We start from the raw sequence: 13762 nt of genomic DNA, 5'->3' as shown, positions 1-13762 counted from the left end.
ACGGTGCGGATCATAAATTGAGAGTAAAATGAAAAGTACTTGAACATCACTTAACTAATTAATTAATCATAATTATGGAAAGTTTTTTTAATATACAGTTAATAACTAAATTTTTGGTCTTCTTCTGCTACATTTTTCCTTCTCCCAGAATCTTTTTTCACCAAAAACATCGAAACAGTATTTGTGCGTGGCATTGGAAGTATGATAGCAATGTGTAGTATACAGGTTTGATTTTCAACTTTTTCAAATTTCGGTTACGAGTAAAATTGCCTTTGGGTATAAAAATTGACTATGCAAAGTTGCATTGTCTTACAAGTCATCTTTAGGTAGCAGAACTCGATCAAATTATGGAAAAGGCAAATAGGTATACCTTTAATAATTTAATTTTTTTTTCAGAAAGGTTTGCTTTAGAAAAAAATTTTTTATCAAGATTTCGCTTGATAGTGTACCTGCAAGATGGAACAATATAGAGGGTAGTATCCAAAACAAAAATTGAGATAGCAAAGATTTAACCGTGGGAATGTTGCGTCTTGACAATGGAAATAATGAACATAGATAAATATATTTTAGGGGGACCCCCCCTCCTGACATCCCCCCTTTGGTGCTCAAAGGTTTCAATATGAAGTTCTTTTTGTTATACGTCATTTAATATGATTATATTTATAAATAATATGTATATTATCATAAAATGATTATCTTATTCTATTAGAAAAAATATCAAGGGATTTTCCAAGGGTTCAAGAAGCAATAAAGGGTTGGGCTCGCACTGTTTGTTATAGAAAGTAAGTGCCCTAAAAATATATATATCTATGTTCATTTCTATTGCCAAGACACAACTTTCGTCATGGTCAAATCCATGCTATCTCAATTTTTATTTGAGACGATACCCTCCGTAATGAATATGTTCTTATCCTCTAATACGTCAACCAATATTTCTATATCATTGATAAATTGTGTCTCTATCTTTGAATAAAGTCTTTTTGCATAAAAAACAAGTGGTTGAGTCATCCGTTTTTCCAATTGGGTTATATTCTGAAGAAGCTGGAGAATTATTAAATAAATAAATTAGAAATTCGAGAATTAATCACAGAAGAAAATCATCAAGAATTACAGATCAGATTCACCATCTTCTGATAAGCAGTCACCCCTTAGTATCTCACCTTCGAAAATATAATTCTAAAGTAAATAAACATAATTATTGGCAGATACTAAATCAATATTTATATTGATACAGTAAACGATGAATCTGATGAAATACATTAAATTTATGTTTTCGTGAATTTACCCTTTTTCAACATTTCAAATATATTCAAAAAGATAAATGCTTTAAAAATTATAAGAAATCAGTTGAAGTAAATATATTTTTGAAAATAAGTTAATTTAAACTTAAATTGTAAAAATCAATATATAATATACATTTTTGCTTTTTTGGAGGAATAAAGCACTCTGCGGCCTAATGAACACCTCCGAATTGACCTTTGGAACTGTTAATCGGAAAGGTATGATGTTTTAGAATAGGTAACCCCTAATAAACTTGTTTTAGTGTGATTTTAAATAGTGAATATTATATAGCTAACTAAAGTATGAGGACTTTTTGCATGCTTATTGATTGATTTTTACTTAATAGTGTTAAACCCCTAATAAAAAAAAACTATATTGTAACTATTGAATAAGAACATCAAAAATTGTATAAATAAGAATCAACTCATTGCTAAATAACGCTGGTATATAGCTACAAAAACAATGAACAAAAATACTAGCACATAGCCAACATTGCTCTGCTCTCGACTTGTATATAGCACACTATACAGGGCGTGCAGATCAAATCAGCCCTTGTGTACGCTGGGGATTTTGCTATGATGCAGATGTCTGATGGCGTCCCCTTTTTCCAGCAGAAAAGTTATTGTATCAAAAAACTTTAGTGATGTTTTGGGCATCATGGCAACAGCTGCTCCAGATAAAAAGAAGATTGAATTTACAGAGGAGAAGCGCTGTTGCACCATGACGAATATTTTTGTCCCCAACAACATTGATATTTCAAATCGAGAGGTCTCAAATATGACAGGTATCCTAATCCGGACCGTTCAAAAGATTCGTAAGGATCTTCTGGAGACTGATGATCTCAGACATGTCCCTGAAGTATCTGAGGAGCATTGATATGATCTTAACCTTCATTGACTCTCTGAAGGAAATATCTTCCGGAGACTGATGATCTCAGACATGTCCCTGAAGTATCTGAGGGAGCATTGGCCTTCCCCCAGCAGTTCGGATCTTAACCTGAGGGATTATTATGTCAGGGGCTACATTGAATATAAAACAAATTGAACATGTCAGGCCATCAAGGACTCTCTGATTGCATCCATCAATGAGACAATGACCAACATCCCAAAGAACTACCTAGTAAACGCCTGCTTCTCTTTCTGGGCCTGGGTCCTAGCTGTTACATTGAATGAGCTCTTTTTTAATATTCATATGTACAATTAAAGCCAATTTTCTCGTAAATCCGCCGAAAAATGTGACTTTAGTCACAATTTAAAGATTTTAGAAAAATTCACCGATTTGATTTTAAAAACCTGTATGTCAATGAAATGTTTGCTGGAATAAAAAGGTAGCTTTTATACTTTAAAACTGCATATAACTTGTTGATCCTCTTATTTATGTATAGAGTTTTTATTTTTTTAGTGTGGGAAATCAACAATCTATTTCTATGTATTTAAAAGGTATTTCTTATTCAATTTTAAAATGAAATTATAATTAATATGGATTTATAATACATCAATATTTTATAGACAAACACATTTTGTAAGGAATTCCATGCCTAAGGTCTTAAGAAACGGACATTAAATACATATTTTCCTTCCCAACAGCTGAGAAAGCTAATTTATTTTTTAAAAATCTTATGATTATCATTAAAAAAATATATTTACTTTGGTACAAAAGTGAAAACTGTCAAATATTGTTTGAAATAGAGTCATATAACTTCGTTTAGTGCATAATACATGGAGAACCATCTAATAAAATCCATTTTTAACATTTTATTTAAGGAGCGCGAATGTCTACATACAAGGATTACACAGGGCCTGCTTTGAGTCTATCTACCATGACTTTATTTTCCAACAGAGGATGATTATCTCAAATTAAAAAAATAATAATAATGGTATCAGATATTTGTTTTTTTTTGTAATCAGTTTGTTCTGAGACATTATGTGTTAAATTCCTTGCATCGTAAAACCATTTTAAATATTGTTTACAAGCAAGTGTAAGAAATGAATAAATAATATCAACGTGGGAGAGTGTGAACGTACAAAAATTCAAAAAGAGGCTTCAACTGTATCAATTGTCTAAGGTAAATTAATTAATTATTTTTCATACTTTAGTATGTTTGGTACAAATTCGAATTATATATAGGTAATATAGATGTTAAATATTTAAATATAGTAAATTTACAAGTTTGTCAAACTATAATCAAATAACTTTTGAAGAAAAATACCCTCTTTTTGGAAACATATTATTTTGACGACTATTTTTTTGAATACTTCTTATTTTCTAATAAATGATTTTTCAATTCGATTATTCAAAATATATTTAAGATATTTAAACCCGTGTTCAATCAATGTTGTCATTACATAAATGATTTAGAATATTCTGCGGAGGACAGAAGACAATTTGGGGTTATAGTACATTTTGGGTGGGGTGCCAAACTTAACACAATTGATACCACTTATAGAGGCGCGTTATGAAGCGTTCTCATATAATTATTTTTAGGAGAAGGGGCGAAAACTATTATGCTGAGATAACCTAATATATTGGCAAATCAAAGCCCCATTGGACCACTGTCCCTTCTACTATTCTTATAGTATATAAGTATCAATGATTCCCAACCTACTTATCACTGATGAATGCCTTTTTTTATATCTTTCGGCAAATCAAATATCCTCAACCAAATTCATGTAATATCTCGCGGATCCCTCGATGATGTATCAAGAAGCACAAGGAAAACCATGAATCCTGGTTAGGGACCATTGGTCTATAGAAATAGTAATTTAAGGGCTAATCCCTGCATTCTATTCACGCTAAAAAAATCTATAAAATAATAGACACGAGACCTTAATCTGTTGATGAAATCTAGCTCATGGTTTGTAAGTAACATTAATGGAACTACACTTATCATTGTAGTGTTGACTAGAATGAGCCTTGATCAGTGGTCTTTGCAAAGGAACAACGCCCTTTTTTTCTGTTTCTTTTATCACTCTTTCTCTCATATATGTATCTACATCCGTAATTATACATTGCATCTACGTACAGCCTATAATCTATATACAACATTTAAAGAAGTAAAGATTAGAATCCAAAGCTCTTATTTTTGAATTGGAAATGAATTCAATAACCATCGTCAGAGTCGTAATGATACAATAACTACTTCCTCCGTCTGATTTACGGATATATAAACCGTGATTTATTAAGATCCTTGAGATAGTTTTTGATATTATATTATAGTTGTACATATGATATGTTTTTTCCCCCATATTTATTAAAGGAAGGAATCCACCCCTATACAGGGTGCGTAAGCTATCTATACCAACAAAATGATTTTTGTTTTTCAAACGCAATTTTCTCTCCAACAAGTTATCAAATTAAAAAAATAAAACCAGATACTAAAAGTTTGATAGATTTTGAATTACATTATTCAATAAAATAACATTGAGGACTCCATTAGCAACCATGCTGATCCAGGGATTTACTTGGTCTGTAGCACCTCCAGGTAGGTATCAGTGTTGACCCTGAGGCCTTGGGGGAACACATGAGGAGGCATGACGTGGCCTTCGGAGCTAACTACCCTAAACACCATGACGTGGTCTGGGAACTCCATCTAAATGGTGAAGGGCACATTCTTGAGGTAGAAGGCCAACCACCTGTTCTGACGGTTGATCTTCTAGACCTGGCAAAAGTTTGTATCGACCGAGAAAAACCAGAGTATGTTACGATGAAATGGGTGCTTCAGATAGTTTAGGAGATTTTGGGAGTGCTTTAAGCTTTTTGCGTGCCCTATTTTGTCTAGATGAACATTGCTCTTAATCCTCCTGCATGAGTAGGAACGAAGTTTTTCGTAAATGCGAAGCCGGATCAGCGACTCTTACGGGCCAACTTATCGAACAATCACCCTGAAGGACTTCCTTGAGTCCTCATTAACAATTTGATGAATTCTAGGGACGAATTCTAGCGTCCAGGGACTGTCACTCCGTCCTTTGACATCAACCTTCTTTGGAGTTGCTTCATAATCACCTTTACAGGGCCCAAATTCCCTTTAATCTTACGAACGAACGTTTTACTGATTCCCGATGATCGAGCAATTATTATGTTGTCACTCCCGGCATGAATATACATATATTGGAGAAACTCTCATAACTATGCATGAGGCCTATAGAGATCATATCAATACTATTGTAGATTCAATTAAAGTATAGTTTGCATATATTTTTGACGCAGGACTTATTAATAGCTACTTGAATGTGTAAAAATTGTGTCTATGGATAAAATGAGTGCGAGGGAGAATAATAGACGGAAGGTCATCATATATGGTCTTCCAAAAAATTATGAGATTAAATCAAAGTTTCAAAACTTGTAACCATTCGTTCATGGTAAAACTTTATAAGTTCTATGCCCTCCCGATCTTAATGAACGGATCTAAGATCTGGAGTACTTCCAGAAACTACCTGATTAAGTCCTTGGAAAAGGTGTATCCACTCTGGATACAAAATAAAGACTACAATAAACGAGACTCTCTGCTCACAACACCATCTACCTCCCAAAACCAAATGTATGTACACATTTTCAAGCATAGTTTTTATTATAGATCGGCTACTCTTTGGAATGATATATCTTTATGCTTTCGCCAGGGAAGTGAGGCTGACCTCATGGGATTTTTAGTTAATATTGCGACATATCTATATTATTTACATCTTGGGATTATTTTATTTTGTTAATTTTTTCTTTGTACAATTATTTTAATATTCTTTTCTCTAATGTATTTTGATATTACTTTTACTAAGAATGATAATTCTTAGTTTTTCTAAACACAAACTATAAGTAAACCTTTAGAGGATTTGATTATTGTTCGAAAAATAAATAAAAATATAATGGGGATGTACATATAAGACGGTTCGTTTTTCAACTTTTTTCGAATTTAGATTATGGTAAGTGAGTTGAAGTTGTGATATGGTATGAAAATTACATATGCAAAATTTTATTGTTCTACGAGGTCATCTTTAGGTGGCACGTCTCGATCAAGTTATGAAAAAAGACAAAAACTCTTTAGTTAGTTAATATAGATACATTTTTAGATTACTTATAAAATAATTTTGATAGATATTCTTTTTTTTTGCTGTAAAAAGTGTTTAAAGAGTTTTTTTCTTTCTAAAATTGTCTTATGCAACAAAAATGAAAAAAAAGTGAGAAAAATTTCATGATCTGCGAATAGTGTCCATTATTTATGTAAATTTTCAGAAAGGAAAGATCAATTTTTTTCGTGTTATTCTATCACAGGGGAGATTTATAAAAAAACTTTAATAATATTTTTGTAGGTTAGACTAATATCAATCATAATTAAAAAACTGCAAAATAATAATTTAATCTTTATTGACGAAATGAAGAACTTTTGTCTCCTTTCAAACTTTGAACTTGATGTGCTACCTAAAAATGATATCGTAGGACAATGAAATTTTTGATAAGATATTTTCATATTATATAACAACTTTTTCGAACCAAACGTAATCGAAATTCGAAAAAAATTGGAATACAAACCGTCCTAATGTACAAATCAAATTTTATCTGCATAATTTATTCTTAACTCATCTTCATATTATGTTCATACAATAAATCGAAAACAAAAGCAACTCCAAAGTTTCTCCATAAAGGGCGTTTGAAGGACAAGAAAAGGCTTTTCCCTCAATGTTTGTAGATCTACATTCTATTTAACAAACAAATAATGAGAATCCATAATCTACGGCGGATCATTTGTTAAGAAATCCATTAAAGAGAGTTTGAATGTTTCTTTCTCCTCCTTCGATCCATAATACTCATTTCCATCTCCTTCATAAGGTCAAGGTTTCAAGCCTCTACTATTCAAGGTTACATAATAAACTGTCTCGTCATTTCCTAGAATTACATACTTTTTATTTATTGATTATATAAATAAACTGGTGAAAGTTTCATAGAAAAAAAAAAAAAACATTAAATATATTGTTTTAAAGATGGACAGAAATAAGTTACATAAAAAAGTGAAAAAAAGGAAGAAGACACATTAAATAGATAAGTTTTCGCAATTTGTGAAAATATTATACATGCAAATCCTTAAAATATGCAAAGAAAGACGAAGCATATGGACTTTAACTAAGGATATTTGAAAGACATCATGGATTTCATGCTCTACTTTTTAACATAAATATTGAATATATTTATTTAAAGTCATCAATTTGGTAGTAGGCTATCCTTCTTGATATAAATTACCCAATTATATAATAGGTGCCCGGTAATTTTGCCTCACGAATATTTTGCCTTAATATATAAATAAATAAAGTTGATAAGTCGTTGTTGTTTATTTTTGGTTGAAATTGATGTTTCCTTTGATTTTTCGAATCAAAATATGTTATATTTATTACTATAAAATGCATTAAATGTTTGTTTTACTTTGGAATAATGATGGAGTTATGCTCTTGCCTCATACTATAATTGTTGGTCAATACATGAGTCTTTTCTAGTAGGAATTATCCATCATGTCTAATGATAATTACTTACGGACTAGTGATTTGCAATTCGTCTATTCGAATCGTTGCCGTGTTTATATATCTTTGTTTTTCCTATTTTATTACATATTTTGTGCCTGGTTCGAATCAATTACATAGTGAAACATTGTTGGTGTATACATTGAAATTTTGGAGCATGATTCCATCATTTTTTAAACATAAAATAACCATTTGTTGCATTTTATAGACACTTTTTTTATTAAAAATTTTTAAGAAAACATCAATTTTAACCAAGAATAACAAAAACGACGTATAAATGTCATTTATTTATATATTAATGCAAAATATCCTTTAACGTTACAACAATAAATATACCTCCAACATGGTACTGCTTTTTATTTTTTTATGCAATCAGTCAATATATTCTAATTTATTTACTAATCCTTCTCACAAAAAATAAAAGTGAATACAAAATTAAAATAAAGTTGTGTCAACAAGTTTCAATATTCGTTTGGGGCTATTAATACGAAAATCAAATACATATTTATACAATGAAAGATTCATAATTATGAATAGAGCGTTGATATTCCAAACGTTATTTCCGTTTCAACTATAGAGTCTCTTGATATTTAGCCATGAAAATACGTTAGCACTATAATGATACATGAATATGTGTACATAATTATTAATTCAAATAAAACTATGGGGGACCTATGAGTAACGATCTTATCAAATATATTCTCAAAAATGAGATGTATTATGATATGATGCTATAGAATAAAAGCTCATTTAAGTTAAATTTATTTTTTTAGATGACTATAGATTAAATACATAAGCATGTGATGTATTAACATAAAAACAACCTCAAACAAAAATCAAAAAGATGAAAAATGTGGTGCTTCAAGAAATTTACCAATCTTGAACAGAAAAGGAGAAAATCCTTTTCTGGTACCTCCATACAGCCTAATATTTCATTGACATATTTGAATCAATAATAGGCTTTGTGTTCAAATTTGTGGGATAAGTTTCGATACCCAAGAATTTTAGGTATAGTTTAAAACATTTATTTGAATTAAGAAACTAATATTGACCCAAACGGGGGAATTCGAATCTATTTTTATTTTTTCATTCTTTTATTCTAAAGATCAATTTTGACTACTTTAAGTATAATTTAGAGAGTCTGCAAAGGATTGATCAAATAATTTATTCATAGAAATTGACGATAATAATTCGTCAAAGAATACAAATGTACTTAATCCAGACTCAATTTGAGAAATTTATTCTAATTTGGGTATGTGTTGATGAGTCACATATATTGAGGTGGTAATTGAGAAATATTTATATCAGCGTTTCAAGTCCTTAGGAAATTGCCATTAATAATGATAAATTTAGCTAAATAATATATATTATTTTAGTTACATAATCTATTTTTAAGTTGCATGTAATTGCTATTTATTTCCTAATTCGCTCTCTAATATTTCCTCAACACTCTCTTAAGTCCGAACAAGTTCTTATTACCCTATTTTGAGCTGTTGGGGTTTTTATTATTATTCTTGAAACGTAACGAAATGGATCCATTTTTGAAGCGTATGTTGACAGGCGATAAAAAACGGGTCACATACGAGAACAACAGCCTAAAATAGAAAATAAGAATATACAATACAAAGAGTGGTGTATTCCATCTAGACAAAACCAGGCCACACACATTTTCAACTACAGGCCAGAAGATCCATAGGCTTGGATGGGAGGTTCTATTGCGCCCGTCGTATAGTCCAGACCTGGTGCCAAGTATTAATCACCTTTTCAAACATTAATAATATTTTCTTCATGGTTCAAAACATTGTCTAAATAGAGGCTTGTGAAAATGAGCTGGTCAAGTTTTTTATCAATAGGAATAAAGACTTCTTCAATGACGGAATTATGAAATTGCCTTCAAAGTGGACAAAAGTTATAAAAAACAAAACGGCTCTTATTTTTATCTAAATAGGATAATCTTAACTTTGTTAATTTTATTGTTAAAATAATGTGAAAAGCGCTCAAAACTTTTGACTTCACCTTTTATTTTTTTTTGAAATGTGCGGTTATATGAGTTTTATGAAGATTATAAATATATGTACTTACATTTCTTCAAAGAAAACAACGTCTAAGGTATCATTTCTAAAAAAAATATTAACCTTCCTCCTCTACTGATCGGACCATATGTCCTTCTTTTTGGAAATTAAAATATATTGGTCGCCTTATCAATATGAATACAGAGTAACTGAAAAAAATAAAAGACAGAATCGGATTTTATGTTTAATTATAATTAAAAAGGGTGAAGTTTGAATTATTTGAAATTTGACAACACTTTTTGAAGAGATAACTTTGAGAACTGGAGACAAATCCCTATTTATTTATACATGAAAAATTATGAAAAATGTTGATCAAAAAATGTGTTTAGCAAATCCTTAGAAGGTCTATTAAGGAACCCTCGGATTATTTGGAACATCACTTTGAGAATCACTGGTTTAAAGTAATGGAATCGATGTGTGTCTAGGTATAATTCTTTATAATGATGATCCTTGATGTAGTAGTGTTTAGTTCAAGATCCCCTTGGCCGGAAATCAAAACAAGATGTTCAAAACATTGAAAGATTGAGACCAGAAGAAACTAATTAATCTGATTAATATTGATATTTTTATTTTTTACTCGAAAATGAATTTTAAATATTTTTATATAATAGGATGTAATATTAACAACAAGACCAAGACTTTCATGTTGGTAACTACGTCACAAACTCGGAATTTATGTCATGGGTGTTAAGATGTGTTTGGATACTGTAATGTGTTTTTTTTTAAATTTATGAATGTCCTTAAACTTTTCCCACAGAGGATAAGTACACCAGAGTAATACGCTCACTTTTTATTTTCAATTTGGTTAGCACCCATGTATCTAACGTGCTTATTATAGGGCTCGTAAATAATAAAAATCTACATGAAGTGAATAAATCTCATCCGTATCTAAATGTGAACATTGTACAATCGTTGCCAAGAGTACAATCATTATTTTAAATATTTATACTGAATATTATAAGTTAACATTCACTACATAGGTATTATTCAGCGTCAATATTACAAAGAAAGTTAAATAGTCTTAATGATGGATTGATATAGATAATATTAAGAATAATGGTATAAGTAATAAGATTTAGAACGAACTTGGGAAGGACGTCTGTTGTGAATTTAATACATTAAAAAATCATTACAAGTGAAGGTCGAATCATGGGAGGAGATGAGTTTTCTTATCCCTAGAATGTACTACATACATGGATACACAACACACATGAGAGGTGTACACAAATATATATATGTACATAGTTAACAAGTGTTTGTGACCAATAAATACGCTCATTTCTTCTCATTAATTATACAGACAAACGCCCATAGGCCATAACAGACAGACTTGGTAAATGTTTTTACATCACAGATATTTATAAAAAATGATTTTCTGGAACGTTAGGATGTATGGGTCCCAAAATGTTGAGATCCCAATCAATTCTATCTTTAATTTTAACAATGTGTCCGGACGGGACGCAAGATATTGATAGGGATGTAGCAGTTTTAAATACCCATATACCCATCTTGACTAAATCACGTCATCATCAATTTTTATAAGAGGGATTAACACACTAGTTAGGGCATGAATTGAAAATGGCGATAAATTATTCTCATGAATGAGATATACTTAAAGTTTTCTTTAACTATATCAATCGGACATACCAGGTGGTCCATTGAAATATGAACAATTATTATTTCAATCATTAATAAAGTTTAAGTGATGGAAATTAATTCATATTTCGATATATTAAAGCATACGCAATTAGTTACAAAAATAAGCAAATCTGAGCCCTCTAGCTTACATACAAGTCGAGAAAATGGCACTTGAACGTAATTGACGAACTTCCAATCTCACACTCCACGCAGTTGGGCGTCTCAAGGATCCCAATCTACGCCGTAAGTAAGTCTGAAACATTGGAAAGGAAGAAGGGCTCTGTTAAAAAGGCCAAACTAGACCCAGATGAGAAAGAAAACAACCCGCGCCAATTCCAACAAATCTATAAGGACCCCTGCAAGAGATCTCGACGTTTCACACCAGACTGCCCAGAGAGTGGAAAAGTGTGTGAAAAGAGCCTTGTGAGGGTGGAAAGGCCACTTTTGACAACAGGTATGAAAGAAACCCATCTTCTCTGTTACAAAACTCTTGAATGAGTCTTTTGAGTTCTTTTGAACTCCTTTTTTTTTTTGGACACTTTTGGCCCTCTACAACCCTGATCCCAACTTCCTCGACTACACCTTTTGGGTGCATGTCGAGAGGAAGGCAGAAGAGGGATTTCAGGGTTACAATTGCCTGAGAGCCACGAAGGGAGTTCTTGTGCTTCATTGCCAATATTATACTTTGTACTTTAGAGATAAGCCACTCCATCTTATACTGTGAAGACATTACAATGAGCCCATGCGAGATACATTAGTCTTACATCAAAGTGTATCCAGATCTCTTCCCCTCAATTTCATGGATCTGTGTAATTTTTACACATTTGTAGAATAGATGAAACGTGGTCTCCAATTCTTCATGAAAAAAATAACAAATTTTCTCTTTAGGATCTACTCGAGACTTGTTTGTATAAATACAGGATGTTCCTAGCCTTTACTTCAACCATTTTTCACGTGTATCAGGTAATGGATTCTTCAAAATAACGTTTAGATCCACATTTTCCATGCCAACTCTAAGAACAAGTCGGTCGAACATTCGCCTCTTGCGATAGATGATGGATTCTTCTCTTCATGACTAATGCTGGAAGCTTGCTCAATCATTTTGTTTGGAAATACTTCTAAGGCAATGAAAGGTAGGATTGGAGGACGGAGATATTTACTTTTAAAATCTCGTCCTGAGAACATCCGCCGGAAGCAAGTTGATCTAATTCTAAATATTCAGGACTGCAACTTTGGAGAAAATTATAAACACTATAAATAGCATATGGAACGTTTTTCAAGGACCCATAAAAGGGATGGGACGGATTTTAAGTCCTCTATTAAGGACCAGTATAGGCCTAAGATACAAGGAGTATGTTATATAGCTTTTTTAGAGACTGAACTCTCGATCAATCGGCTTATCACACATTTTTAAATACATACACATCATAAAACTTTCTTGCTTTGCCCTTGTCTGTCTTATTTAAGTATCATCTGTTCAAATTTCTTTTGCTCATTTTTTTGTCAGATGGTTTCTTATCAAACACTATCATACATATAATTAATTTAAAGAGAAAGAGGAGGCAAAGTATTTCTATTGTGGAGAAATCATATCCTGATGGGTAAATCAATCCTCAAAACATATTGGGTGTATATAAGTACTACCTAATCAAATTCCACTAAATAAACGGACATATAAATATACCTCATGGGTCTACCACACCATATGGTACACATCATCGTCATCATCATATTATTATGTGTAATTGTTGTACGTTAGGGAAGTTTGCTTTTCAACTACCTTCGAAATTCGATTACCAATGCTTAAGAAAATAACCGATGCAAAATTTAATTGCCCCACGATATCATCTTTAGGTAGCACATCTACTACAAAGTTTAAGAGGAGGCAAAGTTATTTATTTCGCTAATAAGGATTAAGCATTAATAACTATTTTTCCTTTATTAATTATGATAGACATTATTCTAACCTATGAAATATATATATATTTTAAAGCTACCCTATGGAGAAAATAAGAGAGAATAACAAAAAAAAAAAAGATTTATCTTATAGGGAAATGTAAAAAAAATGATGCGTGCTATACGCAGATCATCAAATTTTCCTAACTTTTTTTCTATAGTACAATTTTAGAAGAAAAACTTACAAATTACATAAAATTATTCAATGCAAAGACACTGAAAATTTCTTTTTAGTATTTAAATTTACAAAGTAAAGTATTTTTGTCTTTTTTCATAATTTGATCGAGACCTAAAGATGACATCGTAGGACAATGC

At 31.3% G+C, this 13762-nt stretch overlaps 1 protein-coding gene across 1 annotated transcript in view; it reads left to right on the top strand.

The window, feature by feature from the left end:
• The first annotated feature begins 3173 nt into the window (after nucleotides 1-3173).
• The window catches only part of LOC121129235 (uncharacterized), a 49001-nt gene continuing 38412 nt past the window's right edge, over nucleotides 3174-13762 (top strand). Inside the window, exon 1 of the mRNA XM_040724945.2 lies at nucleotides 3174-3346. The gene's annotated coding sequence lies outside the window, so the exon portion shown is untranslated. The remainder of the gene's footprint in view (nucleotides 3347-13762) is intronic.

This window comes from Lepeophtheirus salmonis, chromosome 14 (genome assembly GCF_016086655.4).
Source record: "Lepeophtheirus salmonis chromosome 14, UVic_Lsal_1.4, whole genome shotgun sequence".
In the NCBI taxonomy this organism is placed as follows: domain Eukaryota; kingdom Metazoa; phylum Arthropoda; class Copepoda; order Siphonostomatoida; family Caligidae; genus Lepeophtheirus; species Lepeophtheirus salmonis.
This window is presented reverse-complemented; position numbering and strand designations above follow the sequence as displayed.